Here is a 15032-nt window from a genome sequence, read left to right on the forward strand (position 1 = left end):
CAAGTAGCTTGTTCAAGGTCATACATCTAGGAAATGGCCAAATCAAGTATCAAATTGGCATTCGCTTGGTGTCGAAGCCTGTGCTTTTTTCTGTGTTTGTTTTGTTTTGTTTTTAAGGGCTGCACCTGCAGCATATGGACGTTCCCAGGCTAGGGGTCAAATCAGAGCTACAGCTGCCGGCCTACACCACAGCTCACAGCAGCACCAGAACCTTAAACCAATGATGCACAGGGTTCGAATCCACATCCTCATGGATACTAGTCAGGTTCGTAAACTGCTGAGTCACCATAGGAACTCCAAAGCCTGTGCTTTTTACAACTATTCCTGAAAGATGACCGTTTGGAGTTCTGATATCAGTCTGGGATAGTCGGCCTCTGGGCCGGCCTATTCTGCTCTGATGGGCTCTTTGTCTTTCCCACCGCAACCAAATGAACAGCCAGCTGAGCTTTGGCTCCAGAAAGGCAGTCTCTCACCCTCTCCTGCTCACCAGCCTCCGTACTCCAGGCTTCTGGGCAGGGAAGCAGCAACGATGCAGCCTGTCCTCATCCACCAGCAGGCGGGGGCTGGCGAACTCTCCCCTGAAACCTAGAATAACCATCACATCCCGAGGGTGTGCCAAGCACTCAGAGCCAACACTGGGCCCCGGTGGAGACTGACTGTGGGCCAGGAACAAATGCATTCGCAGGGTTTCACAGTGGCCCTGGGGCAAGAGGTCCCACAGTGACTTTGACACAATCTTTGGTAATATCTGTGGTTAACACAAGTGTCGTGGTGATGGGTGCCAGTCACCCAACATACATATGACCTTTCAGGGCTGGGGAGGTCTATTGTTTGACAACTTCTGGGTAGTGAGAATGAGTCATGAGTACAGGAAACAGTGCAGGGGCATCAAATGTGCATCTCCTCTCTGTTGACTCTTAGAACGTTCAAGGGAACTAATGTTTAATGAGAGGCTATTATATGCCAAGCATTTTATCCACGTACTTCATCTCCATAACCCTGTGACGCGATATCGAAAACCTCACTTTGCAAATGAGAAAACTGAGGGTCTGAGAGCTGGCAAGCAGTGAGGCCCAGCTTTAGATCAAGCCAGTCTATATCCTAAGCTCTGACATGAACGTTTGCTACACAAATGTTTCTTATGGGAGGCCAAGCGCCCTTGAACTTTAAGAGAACTTTATATCACAGGAAAGCAACACATGTCTAACCAGGTATATCCAGAATACTATCCAAGTTACCAAAACAACTTTCCTAAGCGGAAAAAAACAAAGAGGAGAGAGGTGGTGGTGGTTGTTTATGTTGGGAAGCACTGAACTTGGATGAATGACCTGAATGAGGGGATGCAGAGATGAGGTCCCATGCTGTGGTGGCAAAACACACACACACACACACACACACACACACACACACACACCCCTTTCCCACCATAGAAAGCTGCTCCAGTGTCTTTCCTTGTACCCAAGAGGTGTCCCTTTAGCTTGCTTAAAATGTTTGACTGTAAGGGTTTCTGCAGATTTCTGACACTGGACTGACCTGGGAATCTGGGGCCAGAGATGAATGAATCTGGTATCTACTTGCTGTGGCTGCTGGGCAGGCCTAGATCAGTCACAGGAATAAGGGATGCACTTGAGGAGATATAAAACACTTATCAAAACTCTAGGAACCATGAGGTTGCAGGTTCGGTCCCTGCCCTTGCTCAGTGGGTTAACGATCCGGCGTTGCCGGGAGCTGTGGTGTAGGTTGCAGACGTGGCTCAGATCCTGCGTTGCTGTGGCCCTGGCGTAGGCCGGTGGCTACAGCTCCGATTCGACCCCTAGCCTGGGAACCTCCATATGCCGCGGGAGCGGCCCAAAGAAATAGCAAAAAGACAAAAAAAAAAAAAAAAAAAAAAAACTGGTCTTTCCTTGCTTCACAAATTTGCCTGTCATAATAGAGGGCCCAGAAATAAACCCATACACCCATGGTCAATTGATCTTCAACAAAGGAAGCAAGAATATACAATGGAAAAAAGACAGTCTCTTCAGTAAGTGGTATTGGGAAAACTGGACAGCCACGTGTAAATCAATGAAGTTAGAACATTCCCTCACACCATGCACAAAAATAAACTCAAAATGGCTTAAAGACTTAAACATAAGACAGGACACCATACAACTCCTAGAAAAGAACATTCTCTGACATAAATCCAACCAAGGTTTTCTTAGGTCAGTCTCCCAAGGCAACAGAAATAAAAGAAAAAATAAACAAGTGGGATCTAATCAAACTTAGAAGCTTTTGCGTTGCAAAGGAAACCATAAACAAAATGAGAAGACAAACTATGGACTGGAAGAAAATATCTGCAAGTGATGCTACCAACAAGGGCTTAATTTCTAAAACATGCAAACAGCTCATATAACTCAATAACAAAAAACAACCAATCAAAAAATGGGCAGAAGACTAAATAGACATTTTTCCAAAGAAGACATGTGGATGGCCAATAGGCACATGAAAGATGCTCAACTTCACTGATTATTACAGAAACGCAAATCAAATAAGGTACCACCTTATACCACTCAGAATGGTCATCATTAAAAAATCTACAAATGGAGTTCCCGTTGTGGCGCATGGGAAACAAATCCGACCAGGAACCATGAGGTTGTGGGTTCAATCCCTGGCCTCACTCAGTGGGTCAAGGATCCGGCATTGCCATGAGCTGTGGTGTAGTTGGCAGCTGTAGCTCCAATTAGACCCCTAGCTTGGGAACCTCCATATACCATGGATGTGGCCCTAAAAAGACAGACAAAAAAAAAATCTACAAATAACAAATGATGGAGAGGGTGTGGAGAAAAGGGTACCCCCCTTCGCTGTTGGCAGGCATGTAAACTGGTGCAGCCACTATGGAGAACAGTATGCAGGTTCCTCAAAAAAACTAAAAACAGAGTTTCCATATGATCCTGCAGTCTCACTCCTAGGCATATATCCAATTAAAGCTATAATTCAAAAAGATACATGCACCCCATGTTAATAACAGCACTATTTACAATAGCCAAGATATGGAAGCAACCTAAATTCTATCAACAGATGAGTGGATAAAGAATATTGAATATATATTGAGTAGAATATTAGAATATTACTCAGCCATAAAAAAAGAATGAAATAATGCCACTTGCAGCAACATGAATGGACCTAGAGATTATCATGCTAAGTGAAGTAAGTCAGAAATAGAAAGACAAATACCACATCACTTATATGTGAAACTTAAAATATTACACAAATGAAATTATCTGTGAAACAGAAACACACTCACAGACATAGAGAACAAACTTCAGTTGCCTGAGGTGGGGTGGGGTTCGGGAAAGTTGGATTGGGAGTTTGGGACAAACAGATGCAAACTATTATGTACAGGATGAATAAACAACAAAGTCCTACTATATAGCACAGGGACTATATTCAATATCCTATAATAAACCATGGTCATTTCATAACCATACCTCAATTTTTTTTAAATTTGCCTGTTAAAATATAGATCAGTGGAACAGGATAGAAAGCCCAGAATTAAACCCACGCACCTACAGCCAACTCATCTATGACAAAGGAGGCAAGGATATACAATGGAGAAAGGACAGCTTGTTCAATAAGTGGTGCTGGGAAAACTGGACAGCTACATGGAAAGAATGAAATTAGAACACTCCCTAACACCATACACAAAAATAAACTCCAAATGGATTAAAGACCTAGATATAAGACCAGACACTATCAAACTCCTAGAGGAAAACTTAGGCCAAACACTCTCTGACATAAACCACAGCAACATCTCAGATCCACCTCTTAGAGCATTGACAATAAAAACAAAAATAAACAAATGGGACCTCATCAAACTGAAAAGTTTCTGCACAGCAAAGGAAATCCTAAATAAAACGAAAAGACAACCCACAGAATGGGAGAAAATCTTTGCAACTGACAAGGGATTCATCTCCAAAATTTATAAACACCTTCTGCAGCTCAACAACAAAAAAACAAACAACCCCATCAACAAATGGGCAGATCTAAACAGACAGTTCTCCAGAGAAGACATACAGATGGCCAAAAAACACATGAAAAGATGTTCAACATCACTCTTGATTAGAGAAATGCAAATCAAAACCACCATGAGGTGCCACCTTACACCAGCCAGAATGGCCATCATCAAAAAGTCTGCAAACAGTAAGTGCTAGAGAGGGTATGGAGAAAAAGGAACCCTATTACACTGTTGGTGGGACTGTAAATTGGTGCAACCACTGTGGAAAACAGTACGGAGATTCCTCAGAAAATAGAAAATAGAACTACCATTTGATCCAGCAATCCCACTTCTGGGCATCTATCCAGAGAAAACCACGACTCACAAAGACACATGTACTCCAATGTTCATTGCAGCACTATTTACAATATCCAAGACATGGAAACAACCTCAATGTCCATCGACAGAGGAGTGGATCAAGTTGTGGTATATATACACAATGGAATATTACTCAGCCATTAAAAAGAACAAAATACTGGCATTTTTAGCAACATGGATGGACCTAGAAATTATCATGCTAAGTGAAGTCAGCCGTACAATGAGACACCAACATCCAATGCTTTCACTGACATGTGGAATCTGAAAAAAGGACAGACTGAACTTCTTTGCAGAACAGATGCTGACTCACAGACATTGAAAAGCTTATGGTCTCCGGAGGAGACAGTTTGGGGGGTGGGGGGATGTGCCTGGGCTGTGGGATGGAAATCCTGTGAAATCAGATTGTTATGATCATTTTACAACTACAGATGTGATAAATTCATTTGAGTAATAAAAAAAAATTTTGCCTGTTAATGACTCTGCCATCAATTCACTGACTCACATCTGCATCTCATTTAATGCTACAGATCAGGACCCCCATCCGTGAAATGGAAATAATATGAGAATCTCCAGATGGGAGAATTCTCCAGCAGCAATCTGGTTTATTCCCACTCCAGGGACCACCAACGCTCTCCACATGGCGAAGGAGGGATCTGATTCTTGAAGGAGTTTCCCAGCTCTCCTACAAGCACTTCACCAGGTCTATTCATCCCACAAAGAAATTCTTCCTTGCATTTGATTTCAAATTCTCCAGGGAAATTCCAGCTCATTTTTAACTCTGTGAAGATAGAAAATCCTTTTCACAACAGATTTAAATATATTCAAACAACATTACAAAATCAGGATAGAAAAGTTTGTAAAATACTTAATCTGACCAACCCATCTTATTTTCATTTTCTCTGAGTCCTCTTCCAAATTTTATCTATATGTACAAACATTTACCATTCTTATAATCCACTATTTTGTAGATTCCCCTCTCTCACTTTGAACATTTCTTCCCACACAAGCTAATTTTCCTCTCTGTCTTTCAGGCAAATCCTCAGCAATGAACTATCCTTCTTGCACAGATTATTCCTGGAGTCCTCATCCATAGTCTGGAAAAGATAGAAGTCCCAGTAAGAATATGGGTCTCATTGAGCCAATTTATCTCCTCTTACCATATCTTCCTGGAGCCCAACAACATTCATGTACAAGATGAATGGTTGAGCTTTTGTCAAAGCTTTCTCATTTTTGGATTAAGGTCCCTGTCCCTTGACTCCGAATCAACCTAGATATAGACCCATAATTTACCTGCTTAGTTTGCAGTATACATTGACCATGAACCTTAATGGTTGCTCCATGCTGTCCTGGGAAGGGAACAAAGAACCTCAGGACTCTTCACTAAACCCGACATCCGGCCCAGTTTTCACCAAAATATTCACATCAGTGTTTAGCACCTGCAAACTGAGATCTTTTTTTTTTTTTTTTAAGCCATCCTGCAACATGTGGAAGTTCCCAGGCCAGGAATCAAATCCAAGCCACAGCAGTAACCCGAGCCACAGCAATGACAACACTGAATCCTTAACCACTAGGTTATGAAGAAACCCCCACACTGAGCTGTCACTTGACATTATGGGTCTGCTAAGCTCTGGTTTGCTGAGGACAGGGCCCCATCTGACACGGGGTCCCCTTTAGGAGATGGAATTGTATGGAACATCCTTTCTACTTCAAGTTCTTACAGTGAAACATCACACACTCCATGACCAGGGGACAAGATTGTTCTCAGTGTAACTCACAAGTTGCAGAATTAGAACCAAGGCCTCCGTTGTGCTTTTAGTTACATTTTAATAAGAGGGAAATATGAGTACTCCCTAAGCATGTTCTGAAACTAATTTAACAAAGACAGTAAAATTAGAGCACCAGCACCTTCATGAAATACGACAAGGAAGGAATGGATATCTCTAGGAAAACAAATGCCGGCTCAGAATAAAAGTTGATTTTAGTTACCAAGGGAAAGGCAAGATAAGAGAGACTCCATGAAACATAATATCCAGCCCCACCTGATTCCCAAACTTTCTTTCACCTGGCACTTGGGAAAAGACTCTTCTCCAATGGGAACAATTTTAACTGGCCATCCAATTCCCGAGTGTCACTGTGTGTCCTTCTACAAGTATAAAGGCATGATGACTCTCCGGCTGAAGCCCCATTTTCAGTGTGTGACCAACATTTCAATGCCGATCTTCTACAATTTTCTGATGCCCACACTGACTTTTCCCAATAGCCAGGCATAGAGCCAAGTTCATAAGTGAGCCTCTCTGCCCCCTTACTGTTTAAGTCTTGCTCCTCTCAGAATAATGGACAAGGAGGCTTGTTCACAATGATGTACGGCCCATAAGAGCTGGTTGTTGAATTTTCAAAATTGTGTGAGCAGGTTGATGTCACCTTGCTAGCTGGAAATCAGCCAGAGTGAGATTATTTACACCACAGAAATTGGCATCTACTACAAATCAGTGCCAGTTTGTAGCACATCACAACTTGTCATTGAATCCTTGGAATTTAATAGACAGAATGGGGCAGAACTTGAGCAAATTCATTTTTAAATCCTCCCCAGAAAAGACCAGCAAAAATAGAAACAGAGAGTCCTAAAATGGTGGGATTAGAAGGAATGGGAGAGGTGGTCACCTAGTGAAAAAACTGTGGCTAAGAAAGGTGACAGGAATGTCACACTGCCAGTAACAGACAAAGAGGACAAGACCCAGATTCCCCATTTCCAGGTCACTATTCTCTGCAACATCCCACTCAGACTCCACAAAACTAATAACAGCAAAAGACAGTCATTGCTTTCACCCCATTGTTAAGGGAGTAAATTTTCCCATCTTAAAAATGAAATGTTTGCTTTTCATGATTTTCCTCAAGCTAAGAAGCAGGTGGGTCAAGAATTTCCCAAGCATTTCATGGACAAGAGCCACTTCCCACTTCCCTTGAGATATCCAGGTAAGGTGTGAGAGCTGTTCTGAGCAGGCAGGCCCCAAGCAGGTGAACATCTGCCTCCAGGCAATGGTCTTCATCAGTCAGGCTGCTGTGACATAGTGCCACAGGCTGGCTGCCTAATAAGCAACAGTTACTTATTTCCTACGGTTCTGGAGGTTGGAAATCTGAGATCAGGGTGCCAGCATGGTCAAGCTCTGGAGAGGATCCTCTTCCATGGTGCAGAATTCCCACTGTGTCCTCCAGTGGCGGAAAGAGTGCAAGAGAGTCATCCAGGGTCTTTTTTATAAGGGCACTAATCCCATTCGAGAGGGATCCACCCTCGTGACCTAATTACTCCCAAAGGCCCCACCTCCAAATACCATCACAATAGGCTAGGATTTCAACACATGAGCTTTGGGAAAGCACAAACATTCATCCACTGCAGGGCATGAGTTAAGGTTGCTGGAGTCTTGAGAGTTAACATCAAAGAGACACCTCTGAATTCAAGTAGCACTAAATTCAGGGACACCATGTGACCAGAGTGTTGGGGGCCTGGGAAGCACACAGTCTAAGGCCCTAAATCTTCATCACCATGAGAGCATGGGGAGCTGAGTAGCCAACAGACTGTCACTCCCATTTGGTAGTTTGTGGCAGAGAAGGTACAGCAACTTTTCCAAATTTATAAGAAAGACAAGGCAAAACTAGGAACTTCTGACCTTCTGGATTTATTTAGGCCGAAAAATAATTAAAAGCATCCCAAAGAGTAACAGGGACGTGTTAACAAGCTAATTAGCACTTGTTAGCAGACAATGGTCTGCTAATAGTTCATATGTGCCCAGAGAACCTGCCTTTGGTACTTAGAAGTTTGTTTTGACACTTAATTAAATAGAGTATTGACTATTCAAAGGAAAAAGTTAGGTGTTAGATTATATGGGTGACTTTTAAAAAATTAGTGTTTTATAAGAAAAGTACATTTCAGTCAATCTAGTCTGAAACTGCTAATTCTAGTTCCTCTGCTTAAGATAAGGGTACCGGAGTTCCCGTCGTGGCGCAGTGGTTAACGAAACCGACTAGGAACCATGAGGTTGCGGGTTCGGTCCCTGCCTCGCTCAGAGGGTTAACGATCCGGCGTTGCCGTGAGCTGTGGTGTAGGTTGCAGACGCGGCTCGGATCCTGCATTGCTGTGGCTCTGGCGTAGGCCGGTGGCTGCAGCTCCGATTCGACCCCTAGCCTGGGAACCTCCATATGCCGTGGGAGCGACCCAAAGAAATAGCAAAAAGACAAAAAAAAAAAAAAAAAGATAAGGGTACCCACTGGTCCTATGTTACTTAAAGCAGATGTCACCAGCCATGTAGTGACAAACACTTTCAGTACATCCATAGCACTGGTAAGATTTACTCCACCTCACTGAAGCTAACGATATGACTTGGATCTATTTCAGGGAAAAGGAATCACTGCTGTGCTCTGAGGAGTCTGGACTGGATTGCTGGTGGCATTAAGTTCAGCTTTCAGTGAGTACCTACTGTCTCCAGCTTCGTAAACTCTAAGGCTCATTTGAGAACCCCAGGGTCCTCCTTGCTAAGATGCAGATTCAACAAGCTCCAAGGTGGTGCCGATGCCACTGGTCCAAGGAGAAAACTTCAAGTAGCAAAGAGCTAGACCACAGAAATAAAATGATTCACAAAGTCTTCCCATCTTTGGAGCTTACAGATATGCACATGGGCTATTTTAATACAATATTGGTGCTATAATAGACATACCCTATACTGGGGCACCATGGAGAGACTTCTAACTGCTAGAGGGGGAGGGGTTCCAAGGAAGTCTTCCAGAGAGGAAAGGAGGAACAAGCCAGGGCTGACCTTGTATCTCTGGCTACAGTGTTTAGAATTTGTTTGGTAAGCACGAGGAACCCCTGGGGATTACTGTTCCACTATGGAAGCCATACAGCTTAAGTTGTGCTGTGACATCCTTGATTCCTTCCTTGTCAAGTCCTATTGATTCCGCATCTGAATTATATTTCAATTCCATCCACTTCTTTCCATCTCCACTGTGACTCCCTTAGGCCAGCCATTGTTTCTTACGTGGAATGATGTACTCACCCTCTAACTACTTCCACTTGTGCTTCTGCAACCTTCCATGGGTCAGCACACCATGATATGATGACTCAAAATTCACACAAGACACAAACAACCCTTGCCTTTATGTCTTGCCTTATCATTTTTCTTCCTTTATTTATTCAAATGTATCAGAGTACAGGTATGTGTAGAAAAGAGTTAACATGTCAAGCCTGAGACTACTATTCTTAAAAGGTCTGCTTACCAAGTTGGCCTCTGGAAAATAGACACTCAAATGGTTCCCTAAATGACAAGGGTGGTTTGCAGTGCCTGGACTACTTGTGCAAACAATGTGGTCTATGCTGAACACCTGCTTTCATTCTGGGAGCCGGAATCTTGGTACATGCTATGCAGTGGGTACCAACGTGACCAGCCTGGATGAAAACCTTGGCTTTGAGTCCTTAATGGCATTCCTTAGATCACACCCATGTTGCTGGATCACACATGTTGCTGCATTTCACTGACTGGGGAAGAGCGAGCATTTGGTGACCCCTCATGGGAGGCAGAGGGATAAGGAAGCCTACATATGGATTCCCCCAGACTCTGTGTCTTTTCCCTTACAATCAGATCGGTACCCTTATTACTGTAATAAATCTTAGCAATAAGTACAATTATATGCTGAGCCCCGTGAGTGATTCTAACTTGTCTCTGCACATAAGAGCCTTGAAGATTTCTGACACATGGTCTACACCTGCCTCCTACTTTGATGTCCCCTCCCATTGCCTCTGCCACCAAATGCAACCCAGCTTCCATCCACACCACTCCGTTGAAACAGTGCAACACTATCAAGCAATATACATAAGCTGTGAGAGTCAAGTACCTTAGTTATGTCCTGAGTATCAGTGTGGGCAGTCCCAGCAGGGCTCCCCAACCATCCATATCATGTATTTGTACACATGATTAAAAATACATCTCAAGAAGTTTCTTCAGAAAAACCAGATGGCCTTTACCAATGGGAATATCAGTCCCATTTCCTAAAGGATACATGACTTCAGCAAACGCTGGCTGGTGGATTCAAACTCTAGGGCAGGGGTTAGTCGCTTAGGACCCAGAGGCCAAATTCAGCCTGATGTTTGTTCTTATAAATAAAGTTTTATTGGGACACAGCCATGCCCCTTGGTTTACACAGTGGCAATGGCTGCTTTAGTGGTATAGCAGCAGGGTGTAGTTTCAAAAGAGACCTAATTGCCCAGAAAGTCTAAAATATTTACTACCTAACTCTTTATAAAAAAAATACTTGCTGACTCTTGTCTTAGATGAATAAAGTGCTGCAGGATAAGACATATAAAAGGAGGGGGGGAGTGAGGGATATTTTCCCATTTACATGTTTTTGAGCCTCTTCCCCAAATTTTCTGGATTATTTGACTCACACAATATAACCTTAAGCAAGAGAGGCAATCATAAGTATTGGGAGAAGCTTCTTCCTTTGCTTGGGAAAGAGGTCTTATTCAAACAGCAGGAACTGCCACATTTAAGATGTATTCCATCAATAAATGTCTACAGAGCAGCAACTCTATGCGAGGCTCTGTGCTGAGGCTCTGTCGAGGCACAGAGATGAAACTAGACATAATCTCTGTCTTCTAGGGGCTCCCCATGGAGGATGTGAACTCTTTAATGGCAGCAGCCATGGTTTATTCACCTTTGTATCCAGGGTGCATAACAATCTGTGCACCCATGCTGAGTAGGTGCATAGTAGCCAAGTGCTGCTCCACTGACGGAATGGGGTAGATAAAGAAGAAGTGGCTCTCAATGTCGGGTCTTGACTAAGGTCCAAAGAGCCATTCAAAATCTACTTGGGCACCAAAAAATATCTTTAGATGAAATAAGATGTCATACACATGGATTTTTTTTTTTTTTTTTTTGTCTTTTTAGGGCCACACACTTGGCATATGGAGGTTCTCAGGCTAGGGGTCAAATCAGAGCCTACGCCACAGCCACAGCAACACCAGATCCAAGCTGCCTCTGCGACCTACACCACAACTCAGGGCAATGCTGGATCCTTAACCCACTAGGCAAGCCAGAGATCGAACCTGCATCCTCATGGATGTTAGTTGTGTCCTTTGCCACTGAGCCATAATGGGAACTCCCACATGGATCTTTTTAAGGATATGTTTAATTTGTGTGATTACTAAGTATATATTCAATGTAAAAGCACTACTGAATACCCAATGCTATGGACTGAATATGCCTCCCCAAAATTCATATGTTGAAGCACTAACCTGCAAAGTGATGGTATTTGGAGAAAGGTTTGGGGGAGGTAATTAGGGTTAGGTGAGGTCATAAGGATAGGGCCCTGTCTAACAGGATTAGTGCCCATTAAGAAGACACTACAGAGAGTTCATTCTCTCTTCCTACACATGCACAAAAAAGGGGTGATGTGAGCACCCTGTGAAAAGGCAGCCCTCTGCATGCCAGGAAAATAGTCCTTGCTAGAACCCAACTATGCTGATAGCCTCATCTCAGACTTCTAGCCTCCGGATCTGTGAGAAAACATTTCTTTCTCTGTTAGTTATCCAGTCAATCATATTTCTCATGACAGCCTGAACTATGATGCCAAGTATTGTTTTATTACATATTTTCATTTTATATGTGTTGCTTGTCTTTTTTCCCCTCTTTTTCTCTCTGTGTATCTTTACTGGGTTTTAATAGCTTTATTTAAATTATATGATAAACAATACAGTATACATAAAGTACACAACTTGATGAGATCTGACATATAGATGCGCCTTTGAAATCATCCCCACCACCAAAATATGAATGTCGCAATCACAGCTTTCCACTTGCCCTCTGAGGTCCATCCCTCTTCACCTTTATTCTTCATCCACCAGCAACCACTCATCTGCCGTTCATTACTATAGATTTTTTTTTGGTATGACTTCCTTCACTCACCATAACTATTTTGAGACTCATCCACATTGTTGCTTGTTATCAATAATTCACATTTTTTTCTTTTTAGGGCTGCATCCATGGCATATGGAAGTTCCCAGGCTAGGAGCGAATTGGAGCTGCAGCTGCTGACCTACACCACAGCCACAGCAATGCCAGTTTGAGCTGCATCTGGGACTTATACCACAGTTTGCAGCAATGCTGGATCCTTTAACCAAACGAGTGAGGCCAGGGATCAAACCCACATCCTCATGGATCCTAGTTGGGTTCCTAACCCACTGAGCCACAATGGGAATGTCCAACGGTTCATTATTTTTAATGCTGAATAGTATTCTCTTGTATAAGTAAACCATAATTTGTTATCCATTTATCTGTTAATAGATATTTGGGTTGTTTTCAGTTTGGCAGCATTACAAATAAAACTATTATGAACATTTGCATGCAAGTCTTTGGGTGGACATATGCCTTCATCTCTCATGAATAAATACCTAGGAGTTAAAAGAAACGTATGACTATGTCTTTTGGTAAGATGAGTTTAACTTTTCAAGGAAGTGCCAAACTCTTTTCCAAAACCCTTTTCCAAAGTGGCTGTACTATTTTCCATTGCCTCCAGCAATGTCTGGGAACTTCAATTGCTCCATATCCTCACCAACACCAGGCATATTCAATCTTTTTAATTTCAACCATCTAGTAGGTGTATAAGGGGATCTCCTTGTGGTTTTAATCTGGACTTCCATGGTAACAAATGATGCTGAGTATCTTTCCTCATGCCTATTTGCCATCTATACATTTACTTTTGTGAAGAGTCTATTTTAATTTTTGGTCTATTTTTAAATTGGGTCACTTGTCTCTTTATTATTGCTTTGTAGGATATATATTCTTGCATATGTTCTGCTAGTATCTCCCTATTTATGATGAGCCTTTTTATTTTCATGAGTGTCTTTTGAAAAATAAGCATTTCTTGAATATGTCCAATTAATTAATTTTTTTCATGTGTGTTCTATTTAAGAAACCTTGGCCAAATTCAAGGTTCCTATGATCTTCACATATGTTTCCTTCTGGAAATGTTATATTTTCAGCTCTTATATTAGCATTGATGATGACAGTCAAGTTACATTTTGCAGACTGGGTGATGTAGGGCTTAAAAAGAATTGTTTGGTTTGGTTTTGGTTTTCTGCATATGGTTGTCCAGTATTTTCAGCACTATTGTAAAGATTCTTCTTTCCCAATTGAATTGCCTTGTCACCTTTGTTGAAAATCAGTTGACCACATGGTATTGACCTATGTTCATTTCTGGACTCTTGGTCCTGTTGTATTGATCTATATGTCTGTCTTTATGCCAATACCACATTGTCTTTATTACGATATTTTATAAGTCTTGAAACCAGGTAGTACAAATCTTCCAACTCTGTTGTTCTTTGTGAAGGTTGTTGTAACCATTCTATGTTCTTTGAATTTCCTTATAATTTTTAGACTGGCTTTCTCAATTTCTACCAATAGAAAGCTACTAGGATTTTAATTAGGTTTGCTTTGGATCTATACGTTCATATTGGGAGAAGTGACATCTTAACAATATTGTTTCTTCTAATTCATAAACATGACATCGCTCTTCATTTGGAGGTTTTTAAAATTTTTTCACATCAATTTTTTCTAGTTTTCAGCGTATAGGTCTTTTACATCTTTTCTCAAATTTGCTTCTAAATATTTTATACTTTTAATGCTACTATTGATATTTTTAAAATTTCAATATTCTATAGCTAGTATATATAAATACGATTACCTCTTTTATCAATTTTGTATCCTGTAAATATAAGATATTGGTTCTAGTAGTTTTTTTGGGGGGGGGATTTATTTTATGGAGAAAAGAAATTGCCTGTGAGTAAAGACTATTTTACTCTTTATCTAATCTATCTGCTTTTTTTTTTTTTTTTTTTTTTACTTTCCACACTGCACCAACTAGAACCTCTAGCACATTGTTGAATAGGAATGGGGAGAGCAGACATCAGCCCAGTTTCCTATCTTAAGGAGAGAGTATTCAGTATTTCTTTCCTCATTAAGTAAGATGTTAGCTATGGGTTTTTTGGTAGATGTATATATAGGCTTTTATTAAGTTGAAGACACTCGTTTCTATTCCTGGTTTGCTAAGAGTTTTTATTATGAAGGATAATGGTTTCATGCATCTAGTGTTTTAATCTTATGTATTCTCAATTTCTATCAGTAAATAACCATAAATTTTTTATTATGATACACTTCTGTTACTCATAAAAGATACTTAATTTTCAGTATTGTCAGTATTATTTATAGGATGTAGGGATAGCAGAAAAGTCAAGTGGGGATTTTAAACTGTAACAACATCCACATATTTGATTTTATGTGATTTTACTGGTTTAGTGAAGTCATAAGCACTCTAGAAATCTACATTCTGTCTTCTGTCTTTCAAAAAATAGCAGAGGAAAGAACATTCCCAATCTCATTCTATGTGGCTACCATCACCCTGATACCAAAACCAGACAAGGATACCACAAAAAAAAGAAAAAGAAAAATTACAGACCAATATCACTGATGAACATAGATGAAAAAATCCCCACAAAATACTATCAAACCAAATCCAAATATATATTAAAAAGATCATACACCACGATCAAGTGGTATTTATCCCAGGGATGCAAGGATACTTCAATATCCATAAGTCAATCAATGTGGTACACCACATCAACAAACTGAAAAATAAA

The sequence above is a fragment of the Sus scrofa genome, chromosome 18 (genome assembly GCF_000003025.6).
Source record: "Sus scrofa isolate TJ Tabasco breed Duroc chromosome 18, Sscrofa11.1, whole genome shotgun sequence".
Classification (NCBI taxonomy): Eukaryota; Metazoa; Chordata; class Mammalia; order Artiodactyla; family Suidae; genus Sus; species Sus scrofa.